Here is a 15,852-nt window from a genome sequence, read left to right on the forward strand (position 1 = left end):
TCCTCGCTGTACACTGGGGTCTCCGGTGCAGATTTGGTTGGGGTCCTCGCTGAACACTGGGGTCTCCGGTGCTCTGGGCGTCTCGTAGCTCTGCTGTGTACAAGTTCCTGTCTGGACCAGCGTGACTGTGGGTTACATCTGGGTCGGGGCGGCGGAGCTGCAGCTGTTCCCTCCCTCTCTTATAAATGGCAGATGTAAAGAAATGCAGACTCACAGCTGCTCCGAACACAGCAGCAAACCCTGCAGAGTCATCCACAGCTGTGCACGAGGGAACTACTACACCCATCATACACTACACTCAAGATGTAACAGTAGAATAGTGGCCGCAGCTCTGGAGGTAACTAGAGGATAAGATACAATGTAACAGCAGAATAGTGACTGCAGCTCTGGAGGTGACTGGAGGATAAGGCACAATGTAACAGCAGAATAGTGAGTGCAGCTCTGGAGGTGACTGGATGATAAGACATGATGTAACAGCAGAATAGTGACTGGAGGATAAGACACAATGTAACAGCACAATAGTGACTGCAGCTCTGGAGGTGACTGAAGGATAAGGCACAATGAAACAGCAGAATAGTGAGTGCAGCTCTGGAGGTGACTGGATCATAAGACATGATGTAACAGCAGAATAGTGACTGCAGCTCTGGAGGTGACTGGAGGATAAGACAATGTAACAGCAGAATAGTGACTGCAGCTCTGGAGGTGACTGGAGGATAAGGCACAATGTAACAGCAGAATAGTGAGTGCAGCTCTGGAGGTGACTGGATGATAAGACATGATGTAACAGCAGAATAGTGACTGCAGCTCTGGAGGTGACTAGAGGATAAGACACAATGTAACAGCAGAATAGTGAGTGCAGCTCTGGAGGTGACTGGAGGATAAGGCACAATGTAACAGCAGAATAGTGAGTGCAGCTCTGGAGGTGACTGGATGATAAGACATGATGTAACAGCAGAATAGTGACTGGAGGATAAGACACAATGTAACAGCACAATAGTGACTGCAGCTCTGGAGGTGACTGAAGGATAAGGCACAATGAATCAGCAGAATAGTGAGTGCAGCTCTGGAGGTGACTGGATGATAAGACATGATGTAACAGCAGAATAGTGACTGCAGCTCTGGAGGTGACTGGAGGATAAGACAATGTAACAGCAGAATAGTGACTGCAGCTCTGGAGGTGACTGGAGGATAAGGCACAATGTAACAGCAGAATAGTGAGTGCAGCTCTGGAGGTGACTGGATGATAAGACATGATGTAACAGCAGAATAGTGACTGCAGCTCTGGAGGTGACTAGAGGATAAGACACAATGTAACAGCAGAATAGTGACTGCAGCTCTGGAGGTGACTGGAGGATAAGGCACAATGTAACAGCAGAATAGTGAGTGCAGCTCTGGAGGTGACTGAAGGATAAGACATGATGTAACAGCAAAATAGTGACTGCAGCTCTGGAGGTGACTGGAGCATAAGACACAATGTAACAGCAGAATAGTAACTGCAGCTCTGGAGGTGACTGGAGGATAAGAAATTATATAACAGCAGAATAGTGACTGCAGCTCTGGAGGTGACTGGAGGATAAGAAATTATATAACAGCAGAATAGTGACTGCAGCTCTGGAGGTGACTGGAGCATGACAGTTGATGTATTAGTGGATTTTAGTTAACATTGTTGTATGTGATTGATTCCCAGCCTCATTGTCCACGTTAGGTGGAGTAGTCCGCGTACTCTCCGGGCAGTGAGGGTGGTGATGGATTCATGGTGCATGTGTCACCCCTGCTATGTGCTGCCTCCAGTGACTATTGGGCAGCCATGTGGACGGCTGGGAGTAGTCGGGTTCCCGGCAGTAACATATTCAGGCAATCAGTCATAGATACGCTGGGACATAGTGACGACTCCCCGCTGTGCCAGGACCTCCACCATGATGTCACCCGCCAGGATGCCTGACTCTCCTGAGAGGCGCAGATGGAGGAGACTTTGTTGTCTGCTGATGACGCCGGTGCTGCTCACTGGAAGATCAGATTCAAGTCATCACCACGACCAATGAGCACAATGACCACAGGACAGGTGGATGCGTTCTACTATTCTCTGGTATCAGCCACAGAGGAGCTGCTAGTTGGCAGTAGAGAAGTCGTCTAACTGGGTCAGAACCAGACAGGACAGGAATAAAATCTGCCGGCGGGGACATCGTCAGGTTAGCCGGGGTCAGGAATCAGAGGCAGATCAGTCAGGTAAGTGAAGGGTTAAATCAGTCCATGAGGCAATCCAAGAGAGAAGGGCAGTGAATACGAGAAAGGGGCGACCCCCAAAATGTCGCAACAGGTGAGGATGCTGCCCTCCATCACCGGGGTCTCCGCTCACAAGGATTTATCTCCACCGTGGTGAATTATTCTGCTGCTCAGTGATGACGATCTGTCTCTCCACGTTCTGCTGGAGGGTTTTATTAAGGGTTCAGTAATTAACCATTTAGGGTGAGAAATAAAAGAAAGCGCCAAGGAGAACGGAGAGTCAGGGAATATGACTGTAAGATGGAAAAGCTGCGTACACCCGAAAAAAGGACAGAAAATGCACAAGGCCACTCAGACGTCGGGTACTGCAGGCTGACAAGTCACTTGTATCATCGGTAGCACCGGTTCGATCATTTCAGCAAAGATCCACCATTACTTCTGACAGAAGGGGCATAATAAATATGACAATCTGAGAACACAGCCGGCAGCAATACAGGCGTCAGAAAGGGCACAGACTATACTGAGGACACAGCCGGCAGCAATACAGGCGTCAGAAAGGGCACAGACTATACTGAGGACACAGCCGGCAGCAATACAGGCGCCAGAAAGGGCACAGACTATACTGAGGATACAGCCGGCAGCAATACAGGCGCCAGAAAGGGCACAGACTATACTGAGGACACAGCCGGCAGCAATACAGGCGCCAGAAAGGGCACAGACTATACTGAAGACACAACCGGCAGCAATACAGGCGCCAGAAAGGGCACAGACTATACTGAGGACACAGCCGGCAGAAATACAGGCGTCAGAAAGGGCACAGACTATACTGAGGACACAGCCGGCAGCAATACAGGCGCCAGAAAGGGCACAGACTATTCTGAGGATACAGCCGGCAGCAATACAGGCGCCAGAAAGGGCACAGACTATACTGAAGACACAACCGGCAGCAATACAGGCGCCAGAAAGGGCACAGACTATACTGAGGACACAGCCGGCAGCAATACAGGCGCCAGAAAGGGCACAGACTATACTGAGGACACAGCCGGCAGAAATACAGGCGTCAGAAAGGGCACAGACTATACTGAGGACACAGCCGGCAGCAATACAGGCGCCAGAAAGGGCACAGACTATACTGAGGACACAGCCGGCAGCAATACAGGCGTCAAAAAGGGCACAGACTATACTGAGGACACAGCCGGCAGCAATACAGGCGCCAGAAAGGGCACAGACTATACTGAGGATACAGCCAGCAGCAATACAGGCACCAGAAAGGGCACAGACTATACTGAGGACACAGCCGGCAGCAATACAGGCGCCAGAAAGGGCACAGACTATACTGAGGACACAGCCGGCAGCAATACAGGCGCCAGAAAGGGCACAGACTATACTGAGGACACAGCCGGCAGCAATACAGGCGCCAGAAAGGGCACAGACTATACTGAGGACACAGCTGGCAGAAATACAGGCGTCAGAAAGGGCACAGACTATACTGAGGACACAGCCGGCAGAAATACAGGCGTCAGAAAGGGCACAGACTATACTGAGGACACAGCCAGCAGAAATACAGGCGCCAAAAAGGGCACAGACTATACTGAGGACAGCAATACAGGACCCAGAGAGTGCACAGACTATACCAAGGTTACAGCCAGCAGCAATACAGACACGAGAAAGGGCATAGACTATACTGAGGTTACAGCCGGCAGCAATACAGGCGCCAGATAGAGCACAGACTATACTGAGGATACAGCCGGCAGCAATACAGGACCCAGAGAGTGCACAGACTGAGGATACAGCCAGCAGCAATACAGGCGCCAGAAAGGGCACAGACTATACCAAGGTTACAGCCAGCAGCAATACAGGCACGAGAAAGGGCATAGACTATACTGAGGATACAGCCGGCAGAAATACGGGAGTCAAAAAGGGCACAGACTATACTGAGGATACAGCCGGCAGCAATAAGGGGGCCAGAAAGGGCACAGACTATACTGAGGACACAGCCGGCAGCAATACAGGACCCAGAAAGTGCACAGACTATACTAAGGATACAACCGGCAGCAATACAGGTGCCAGAAAGGGCACAGACTATACTGAGGATACAGCCGGCAATAATACAGGACCCAGAGAGAGCACAGACTGAGGATACAGCCGGCAGCAATACAGGAGCCAGAGAGTGCACAGACTATACTGAGGATACAGCCGGCAGCAATACAGGCGCCAGAAAGGGCACAGACTATACTGAGGTTACAGCCGGCAGCATCACAGGCGCCAGAAAGTGCACAGACTATACTGAAGATACAGCCGGCAATAATACAGGACCCAGAGAGTGCACAGACTGAGGATACTGCCGGCAGTAATACAGGACCCAGAGAGTGCACAGACTATTCTGAGGATAGGGCCAGCAGAAATACAGGCGCCAGAAAGGGCACAGACTATACTGAGGATACAGACGGCAGCAATACAGGCGCCAGAAAGGGCACAGACTATACTGACGATACAGCCAGCAGCAATACAGGACCTAGAGAGTACACAGACTATACTGAGGTTACAGCCGGCAGCAATACAGGCGCCAGAAAGGGCACAGACTATACTGAAGATACAGCCGGCAGCAATACAGGCACCAGAAAGGACACAGACTATACTGAGGATACAGCCAGCAGCAATACAGGCGCCAGAAAGGACACAGACTATACTGAGGATACAGCCGGCAGCAATACAGGCGCCAGAAAGTACACAGACTATACTGAGGTTACAGCCGGCAGCAATACAGGCGCCAGAAAGGGCACAGACTATACTGAGGATACAGCCGGCAATAATACAGGACCCAGAGAGAGCACAGACTGAGGATACAGCCGGCAGCAATACAGGAGCCAGAGAGTGCACAGACTATACTGAGGATACAGCCGGCAGCAATACAGGCGCCAGAAAGGGCACAGACTATACTGAAGATACAGCCGGCAGCAATACAGGCGCCAGAAAGGGCACAGACTATATGGAGGATACAGCCGGCAGCAATACAGTCAGCAGAAAGGGCACAGACTATACTGAGGTTACAGCCGGCAGCAATACAGGCGCCAGATAGGGCACAGACTATTCTGAGGATACAGCCAGCAGCAATACAGGAGTCAGAAAGGGCACAGACTATACTGAGGATACAGCCAGCAGCAATACAGGCGCCAGAAAGTGCACAGACTATACTGAGGTTACAGCCGGCAGCAATACAGGCGCCTGATAGGGCACAGACTATACTGAGGATACAGCCGGCAGCAATACAGGCGCCAGAAAGGGCACAGACTATACTGAAGATACAGCCGGCAATAATACAGGACCCAGAGAGTGCACAGACTGAGGATGCAGCCGGCAGCAGTACAGGACCCAGAGAGTGCACAGACTATACTGAGTGTACAGCCGGCAGCAATACAGGCGCCAGAAAGGGCACAGACTATACTGAGGTTACAGCCGGCAGCAATACAGGCACCAGAAAGGGCACAGACTATACTGAGGATACAGCCGGCAGCAATACAGGCACCACCAAGAGGGGCAGAGACTATACTGAGGTTACAGCCGGCAGCAATACAGGCGCCAGATAGGGCACAGACTATACTGAGGATACAGCCGCAAAACCTACAAAAGACAAAAATATATCTCATACCCTACCATCATTATATATAAATGTAAAGCAAAGTTGCATAATAAATATAGGGTACTTAGTGAACTATTTTTGATCAAAAAAAGTATACAAGCCGTCCCACCAGCGGCAAGGTGACCCTAAATTGGGACGGTACCTATTTCTTGTATGTCTACCATCTTAGACCTCAGTTCACATTGCTTGGTTTTTTGTCTTGTTTGCATTCTGTGCAATTTAAGGGTGTGGCATCCCCTTTGTTGAGCTGATTAGTATATATGTAGCTTACCACGGGCCTAGGTGGTCTGGAGTTGGGACCCGGTCCTATTTGTCTACCCTTTTATATGCATTACTTCAACTTTGATATACAGTAAGGTTTTTAATATAGGCAGTATAGGTACCGTTCCAATTTAGGGTCACCTTGCCGCTGGTGGGACGGCTTGTATACTTTTTTTGATCAAAAATAGTTCACTAAGTACCCTATATTTATTATGCAACTTTGCTTTACATTTATATATAATGATGGTAGGGTATGAGATATATTGTAGGTTTTGCTTCTTTTTGCTAGTGTGAACATGCTCCTATTTCTTGCATGTCTACCATCTTAGACCTCAGTTCACATTGCTTGTTTTTTTGAGGATACAGCCGGCAGCAATACAGGCACCAGAAAGGGCACAGACTATAGTGAGGTTACAGCCGGCAGCAATACAGGACCCAGAGAGTGCACAGACTATACTGAGGATACAGCCGGCAGCAATACAGGCGCCAGATAGGGCACAGACTATTCTGAGGATACAGCCAGCAGCAATACAGGAGTCAGAAAGGGCACAGACTATACTGAAGATACAGCCGGCAGCAATACAGGCACCAGAAAGGACACAGACTATACTGAGGATACAGCCGGCAGCTATACAGGCGCCAGAAAGTGCACAGACTATACTGAGGTTACAGCCGGCAGCAATACAGGCGCCAGAAAGGGCACAGACTATACTGAGGATTCAGCCGGCAGCAATACAGGCACCAGAAAGGGCACAGACTATACTGAGGATACAGCCGGCAGCTATACAGGCGCCAGAAATTGCACAGACTATACTGAGGTTACAGCCGGCAGCAATACAGGCGCCAGAAAGGGCACAGACTATACTGAGGTTACAGCCGGCAGCAATACAGGCGCCAGAAAGGGCACAGACTATACTGAGGATTCAGCCGGCAGCAATACAGGCACCAGAAAGGGCACAGACTATACTGAGGATACAGCCGGCAGCTATACAGGCGCCAGAAATTGCACAGACTATACTGAGGTTACAGCCGGCAGCAATACAGGCGCCAGAAAGGGCACAGACTATACTGAGGATTCAGCCGGCAGCAATACAGGCACCAGAAAGGGCACAGACTATACTGAGGATACAGCCGGCAGCAATACAGGCGCCAGATAGGGCACAGACTATACTGAGGTTACAGCCGGCAGCAATACAGGACCCAGAGAGTGCACAGACTATACTGAGGATACAGCCGGCAGCAATACAGGTGCCAGAAAGGGCACAGACTATACTGAGGATACAGCCGGCAATAATACAGGACCCAGAGAGAGCACAGACTGAGGATACAGCCGGCAGTAATACAGGAGCCAGAGAGTGCACAGACTATACTGAGGATACAGCCAGCAGCAATACAGGCGCCAGAAAGGGCACAGACTATACTGAGGATACAGCCTGCAGCAATACAGGCGCCAGAAAGGGCACAGACTATACTGAGGATACAGCCGGCAGCAATACAGGACCCAGAGAGTACACAGACTATACTGAGGTTACAGCCGGCAGCAATACAGGCGCCAGAAAGGGCACAGACTATACGGAGGATACAGCCGGCAGCAATACAGTCAGCAGAAAGGGCACAGACTATACTGAGGTTACAGCCGGCAGCAATACAGGCGCCAGAAAGGGCACAGACTATTCTGAGGATACAGCCAGCAGCAATACAGGCACCAGAAAGGGCACAGACTATACTGAAAATACAGCCGGCAGCAATACAGGCACCAGAAAGGACACAGACTATACTGAGGTTACAGCCGGCAGCAATACAGGCGCCAGAAAGGGCACAGACTATACTGAAGATACAGCCGGCAGTAATACAGGACCCAGAGAGTGCACAGACTATACTGAGGTTACAGCCGGCAGCAATACTGGCACCAGAGAGTGCACAGACTATACTGAGGTTACAGCCGGCAGCAATACAGGCACCAGAAAGGGCACAGACTATACTGAGGATACAGCCGGCAGCAATACAGGTGCCAGAAAGGGCACAGACTATACTGAGGATACAGCCGGCAGCAATACAGGCGCCAGAAAGGGAGCAGACTATACTGAGGTTACAGCCGGCAGCAATACAGGCGCCAGAAAGGGCACAGACTATACTGAGGATACAGCCGGCAGCAATACAGGCGCCAGAAAGGGCACAGACTATACTGAAGTTACAGCCGGCAGCAATACTGGCACCAGAGAGTGCACAGACTATACTGAGGTTACAGCCGACAGCAATACAGGCACCAGAAAGGGCACAGACTATACTGAGGATACAGCCGGCAGCAATACAGGTGCCAGAAAGGGCACAGACTATACTGAGGATACAGCCGGCAGCAATACAGGCGCCAGAAAGGGAGCAGACTATACTGAGGTTACAGCCGGCAGCAATACAGGCGCCAGAAAGGGCACAGACTATACTGAGGTTACAGCCGGCAGCAATACAGGCGCCAGAAAGGGCACAGACTATACTGAGGATACAGCCGGCAGCAATACAGGACCCAGAGAGTGCACAGACTATACTGAGGATACAGCCGGCAGCAATACAGGCGCCAGAAAGGGAGCAGACTATACTGAGGATGCAGCCGGCAGCAATACAGGCGCCAGAAAAGGCACAGACTATACTGAGGATGCAGCCGGCAGCAATACAGGCACCAGAAAGGGCACAGACTATACTGAGGTTACAGCCGGCAGCAATACAGGCGCCAGAAAGGGCACAGACTATACTGAGGTTACAGCCAGCAGCAATACAGGCACCACCAAGAGGGGCAGAGACCTTAAGGTTAGGTGGCACAGATCGATCTCATGGCCACCAGTGCCAAGCTGGAGACATTCCTCGGCTTTCTGCAGAAGGCCCATCTCTTGGCAGTGGATGCCCGTTCTGTACCTCCAAGGCTCAGGTGGGCTACATATTCCCTCCAGTCTCCACTCTGGCCATAGAGGTCACTATATTCCTAACCCAGAGGAGTTCAGGATATTTTTCTGAAGACTTTGACCATTGAATCAGTGTCTCGGGGCCGTCCACTCCTCAAGGATCTAGAGACAAGCAATCTGATGGCCTGCAGAGGTATCTGGTTGGCTCTTTGGTCAATCAGATCCTCATCACAGGTCTGAAACCACCAAACTATGTGGCAGGGTCGGGCACGGCAAGATCGAGCAGATCTGCTCCGCCTGATGTTCAGCCCGTGGATTACCAATATCAGTCTTGAACCCATCGCCCCTGAGGGGCCACATCTCTCACATGTCCATCTTTTTGGGCAGGTGCTTGTCTAATGCTCTCAGTGTAAGTCTGCTGGAATGAGACGGCCTGTCCTCTGACCTCGTGGATTGGGGCGATGGCCCCTTTTGGGTGAGCTGACCACAGATGTTCACCTACTGAGGATCGGCCACCTGCCATCTGATCAGTGACTGGCTAACGGCCCAGTTATACCGCGACCGCGCTCCTCGGCGCAGACAACAGCGGTAATAAGATGGCTGTACACAGACAATCATGTTATCGGCAGCACATGTCCAGGTTACATGACCATGTGCTGCCGACATGAACGGTCAAATCCCCCCAGGGTCTCGCCTTCTCCTCTGGATCATAGGGCCTCATAAACCCATGTGTTCCTGACTAACACCTGCCAGATCTACAAGGAGCTCTGGCCTCGTCATCATCCTCGCCTCGTCATCATCCTCGCCTCGTCATCACCCTCGCCTCGTCATCACCCTCGCCTCGTCATCACCCTCGCCTCGTCATCACCCTCGCCTCGTCATCACCCTCGCCTCGTCATCACCCTCGCCTCGTCATCACCCTCGCCTCGTCATCACCCTCGCCTCGTCATCACCCTCGCCTCGTCATCATCCTCGCCTCGTCATCACCCTCGCCTCGTCATCTTCCTCGCCTCGTCATCACCCTCGCCTCGTCATCACCCTCGCCTCGTCATCACCCTCGCCTCGTCATCTTCCTCGCCTCGTCATCTTCCTCGCCTCGTCATCACCCTCGCCTCGTCATCTTCCTCGCCTCGTCATCACCCTCGCCTCGTCATCACCCTCGCCTCGTCATCACCCTCGCCTCGTCATCTTCCTCGCCTCGTCATCACCCTCGCCTCGTCATCACCCGCGCTCTTCCTCCCTGACACCGTCCTTACTGACAATTTCTCCAGAATTCCCGCTTTGTGATGGGAGTGAGGTCATCCCTAACAGTCTCCGATTCCTCCCAGGAGGGAAGTGATCTCCATTCTCCAGATCTATCATCATGGAGAAAAGAGATGAGGAATGATGAGAATCCATCAACTATTGTGCTGCTGGTAGGAGCAAAGAAAACAGATTACCGTAGGAAAGTGGCACATGATGTCCCGCCATATCGTGCTGAGATAACACCACCACATACTGTGATTCTAAAAAGCAGAACCATGTAATACTGCCACATCGTGCTTAACTACCACCACACAGTATGCATCCCGGACCATACGCTTCACCATAATACAGCCATACCGTGCTACACAGCTCCCGGGACTATGCAATCCCCCATAATACCGCCATACAGTGCTACGCAGCACCCAGGACCATGCGCTCCCCCATAATGCCACCATACAGTGCTACGCAGCACCTGGGACCATGCGATCCCCCATAATACCGCCATAGAGTGCTACACAGCACCCAGGATCATGTGATTCCCCATAATACCGCCATACAGTGCTACGCAGCACCCGAGACCATGCGCTCCCACATAATACCGCCATACAGTGCTACACAGCACCTGGGACCATGCGCTCCCACATAATACCGCCATACAGTGCTACACAGCACCTGGGACCATGCGCTCCCGCATAATACCGCCATACAGTGCTACACAGCACCTGGGACCATGCGCTCCCGCATAATACCGCCATACAGTGCTACGCAGCACCTGGGACCATGCGATCCCCCATAATACCGCCATACAGTGCTACGCAGCACCCGGGACCATGCGCTCCCCCATAATACCGCCATAGTGCTACACAGCACCCGGGACCATGCGATCCCCCATAATACCGCCATACAGTGCTATGCAGCACCCGGGACCATGCGATCCCCAATAATACCGCCATACAGTGCTACACAGCACCAAGTCCACAAAGACGACGGCAGCTTTAGTTCTCTTCATATAAACTCGATCACAATTGGCGCAGAATAACATCCATAGTCAGAATTCAGATCTAAGGAGCCGAGCGCCGGGACTGCCTCAGTGCGATAAGACGACACCATCAGGCACCAAACTCCAGCTCCTAAGTCATTCCATGCTTCATTGTGAATGCAGCTCTGGCTGTGACTGGAGTAGAAAGCATTTTCAGTTTGCACCTGGACTCAAGCTGCATTTACACGCTGCGCTATCTGGAGCTGGCGGATCGTCAGGGGTTAAATATCCGATGTGACCGCAAACCGTCCACTACATGTGGCGACACAAACATCTCCAGGACACCGAGCCGCCACCAGGAGGGGGAGACACCGAGCCGCCTGCTCAGGTTACACGAGCGCAACGTGAGGAATGTGAACCACAAGCAGATGTGCGTCACCAACACGACACCGCCGCTCCCGACCATCAGCCACGTGCACAGGTTACTGGAGACAGTCAGCATGCCGCAGGTTACTGGAGACAGTCAGCATGCCGCAGGTTACTGGAGACAGTCAGCACGCCGCAGGTTACTGGAGACAGTCAGCACGCCGCAGGTTACTGGAGACAGTCAGCACGCCGCAGGTTACTGGAGACAGTCAGCACGCCGCAGGTTACTGGAGACAGTCAGCACGCCGCAGGTTACTGGAGACAGTCAGCACGCCGCAGGTTACTGGAGACAGCCAGCACGCCGCAGGTTACTGGAGACAGCCAGCACGCCGCAGGTTACTGGAGACAGCCAGCACGCCGCAGGTTACTGGAGACAGCCAGCACGCCGCAGGTTACTGGAGACAGCCAGCACGCCGCAGGTTACTGGACACAGTCAGCACGCCGCAGGTTACTGGACACAGTCAGCACGCCGCAGGTTACTGGACACAGTCAGCACGCCGCAGGTTACTGGAGACAGCCAGCACGCCGCAGGTTACTGGAGACAGTCAGCACGCCGCAGGTTACTGGAGACAGTCAGCACGCCGCAGGTTACTGGAGACAGTCAGCACGCCGCAGGTTACTGGAGACAGCCAGCACGCCGCAGGTTACTGGAGACAGTCAGCACGCCGCAGGTTACTGGAGACAGTCAGCAAGCCGCAGGTTACTGGAGACAGTCAGCAAGCCGCAGGTTACTGGAGACAGTCAGCAAGCCGCAGGTTACTGGAGACAGCCAGCACGCCGCAGGTTACTGGAGACAGCCAGCACGCCGCAGGTTACTGGAGACAGCCAGCACGCCGCAGGTTACTGGAGACAGCCAGCACGCCGCAGGTTACTGGAGACAGTCAGCACGCCGCAGGTTACTGGAGACAGTCAGCACGCCGCAGGTTACTGGACACAGCCAGCACGCCGCAGGTTACTGGAGACAGCCAGCACGCCGCAGGTTACTGGAGACAGTCAGCACGCCGCAGGTTACTGGAGACAGTCAGCACGCCGCAGGTTACTGGACACAGTCAGCACGCCGCAGGTTACTGGACACAGTCAGCACGCCGCAGGTTACTGGACACAGTCAGCACGCCGCAGGTTACTGGAGACAGCCAGCACGCCGCAGGTTACTGGAGACAGTCAGCACGCCGCAGGTTACTGGACACAGTCATCATGCAGGTGGACAGCACCTGAGCAAGCAGGAACTGCTGGAAGAAGCAGAATAGTGAGCGCAGCTCTGGGGTATAATACAGGAGGTAACTCAGGATCAGTAATGTAATGTATGTACACAGTGACTGCACCAGCAGAATAGTGAGCGCAGCTCTGGGGTATAATACAGGAGGTAACTCAGGATCAGTAATGTAATGTATGTACACAGTGACTGCACCAGCAGAATAGTGAGTGCAGCTCTGGAGTATAATACAGGATGTGACTCAGGATCAGTAATGTAATGTATGTACACAGTGACTGCACCAGCAGAATAGTGAGTGCAGCTCTGGAGTATAATACAGGATGTAACTCAGGATCAGTAATGTATGTACACAGTGACTGCACCAGCAGAATAGTGAGCGCAGCTCTGGGGTATAATACAGGAGGTAACTCAGGATCAGTAATGTAATGTATGTACACAGTGACTGCACCAGCAGAATAGTGAGCGCAGCTCTGGGGTATAATACAGGAGGTAACTCAGGATCAGTAATGTAATGTATGTACACAGTGACTGCACCAGCAGAATAGTGAGTGCAGCTCTGGAGTATAATACAGGAGGTAACTCAGGATCAGTAATGTAATGTATGTACACAGTGACTGCACCAGCAGAATAGTGAGTGCAGCTCTGGAGGGTATATATATTTCATCATATTACGACCAGGGGACACGGTGTGCGGACCCCTTAGCTGTCGGCTCGCCCAGGTACATATACATATACATTACATATATATATATATATATATACATTACATATATATATATATACATTACATATATATATATATATATATATATATATATATATATATATATATATATATATATATATATATATATATATATAGTTAGTACAGACCAAAAGTTTGGACACACCTTCTCATTTAAAGATTTTTCTGTATTTTCTTGACTATGAAAATTGTACATTCACACTGAAGGCATCAAAACTATGAATTACCACATGTGGAATTATATACTTAACAAAAAAGTGTGAAACAACTGAAAATATGTCTTATATTCTAGGGTCTTCACAGTAGCCCCCTTTTGCTTTGATGACTGCTTTGCACACTCTTGGCATTCTCTTGATGAGCTTCAAGAGGTAGTCACCGGAAATGGTCTTCCAACAATCTTGAAGGAGCTCCCAGAGATGCTTAGCACTTGTTGGCCCTTTTGCCTTCACTCTGCGGTCCAGCTCACCCCAAACCATCTCGATTGGGTTCAAGTCTGGTGACTGTGGAGGCCAGGTCATCTGGGGTAGCCCCCCATCACTCTCCTTCTTGGTCAAATAGCCCTTACACAGCCTGGAGGTGTTTGGGGTCATTGTCCTGTTGAAAAATAAATGATGGTCCAACTAAACGCAAACCGGATGGAATAGCATGCCGCTGCAAGATGCTGTGGTAGCCATGCTGGTTCAGTATGCCATCAATTTTGAATAAATCCCCAACAGTGTCACCAGCAAAGCCCCCCCACACCATCACACCTCCTCCTCCATGCTTCACGGTGGGAACCAGGCATGTAGAGTCCATCCGTTCACCTTTTCTGCGTCGCACAAAGGCACGGTGGTTGGAACCAAAGATCTCAAATTTGGACTCATCAGACCAAAGCACAGATTTCCACTGGTCTAATGTCCATTCCTTGTGTTCTTTAGCCCAAACAAGTCTCTTCTGCTTGTTGCCTGTCCTTAGCAGTGGTTTCCTAGCAGCTATTTTACCATGAAGGCCTGCTGCACAAAGTCTCCTCTTAACAGTTGTTGCAGAGATGTGTCTGCTGCTAGAACTCTGTGTGGCATTGACCTGGTCTCTAATCTGAGCTGCTGTTAACCTGCGATTTCTGAGGCTGGTGACTCAGATAAACTTATCCTCAGAAGCAGAGGTGACTCTTGGTCTTCCTTTCCTGGGGCGGTCCTCATGTGAGCCAGTTTCTTTGTAGAGCTTGATGGTTTTTTGCAACTGCACTTGGGGACACTTTCAAAGTTTGCCCAATTTTTCGCACTGACTGACCTTAATTTCTTAAAGTAATGATGGCCACTCGTTTTTCTTTACTTAGAATTTGTATTATGGCAAGTAAAAAGCAGCTAACAGTCTATTCAGTAGGACTATCAGCTGTGTATCCACCTGACTTCTGCACAACACAACTGATGGTCCCAACCCCATTTATAAGGCAAGAAATCCCACTTATTAAACCTGACAGGGCACACCTGTGAAGTGAAGACCATTTCCGGTGACTACCTCTTGAAGCTCATCAAGAGAATGCCAAGAGTGTGCAAAGCAGTCATCAAAGCAAAAGGTGGCTACTGTGAAGACCCTAGAATATAAGACATATTTTCAGTTGTTTCACACTTTTTTGTTAAGTATATAATTCCACATGTGGTAATTCATAGTTTTGATGCCTTCAGTGTGAATGTACAATTTTCATAGTCATGAAAATACAGAAAAATCTTTAGATGAGGTGTGTCCAAACTTTTGGTCTGTACTGATATATATATATAACCCATAGGCCTCAGAAACACAGGGTTAAGGTGCAGCTGCAGGACACGGTGTCCGTCTCTGGCTTCTTCCTATAGCTGGAAGCATTACATATCAGCCGTCTGCTGCACAGATCATATGATCGTCATAAAGGAAAGGTGACTTGAGGTTCCTCTGTAAATAACAGGAGGCCGAGTATTTATACGACGGCTCGCAGCATTTCATCACCTCTGCCGCAGGCTCCGCACGATACCCGGCAATCGCCAAAATAGCAGTTACCTAAATGGTACTAGCAGAAAGTGAGCTGTAAACGCAAGACAGAGCAACTGCGCGGGTGACCGTGCCGCCATCCTGACAGATCTACGGCTGCGGGGAGAGATCTGTACAGGAATAAGACGGATCCCCCAGCAGCAGATGGTGACAATGAGGAGCCCAGACAGCGCTGCCGCCTGCGCCAACCTCCGGCCGGACAGGAGACTTGTACACAGCAGG

This window comes from Phyllobates terribilis, unplaced genomic scaffold (genome assembly GCF_046119375.1).
Source record: "Phyllobates terribilis strain yellow unplaced genomic scaffold, ASM4611937v1 Scaffold_14__1_contigs__length_39327217, whole genome shotgun sequence".
In the NCBI taxonomy this organism is placed as follows: Eukaryota; Metazoa; Chordata; class Amphibia; order Anura; family Dendrobatidae; genus Phyllobates; species Phyllobates terribilis.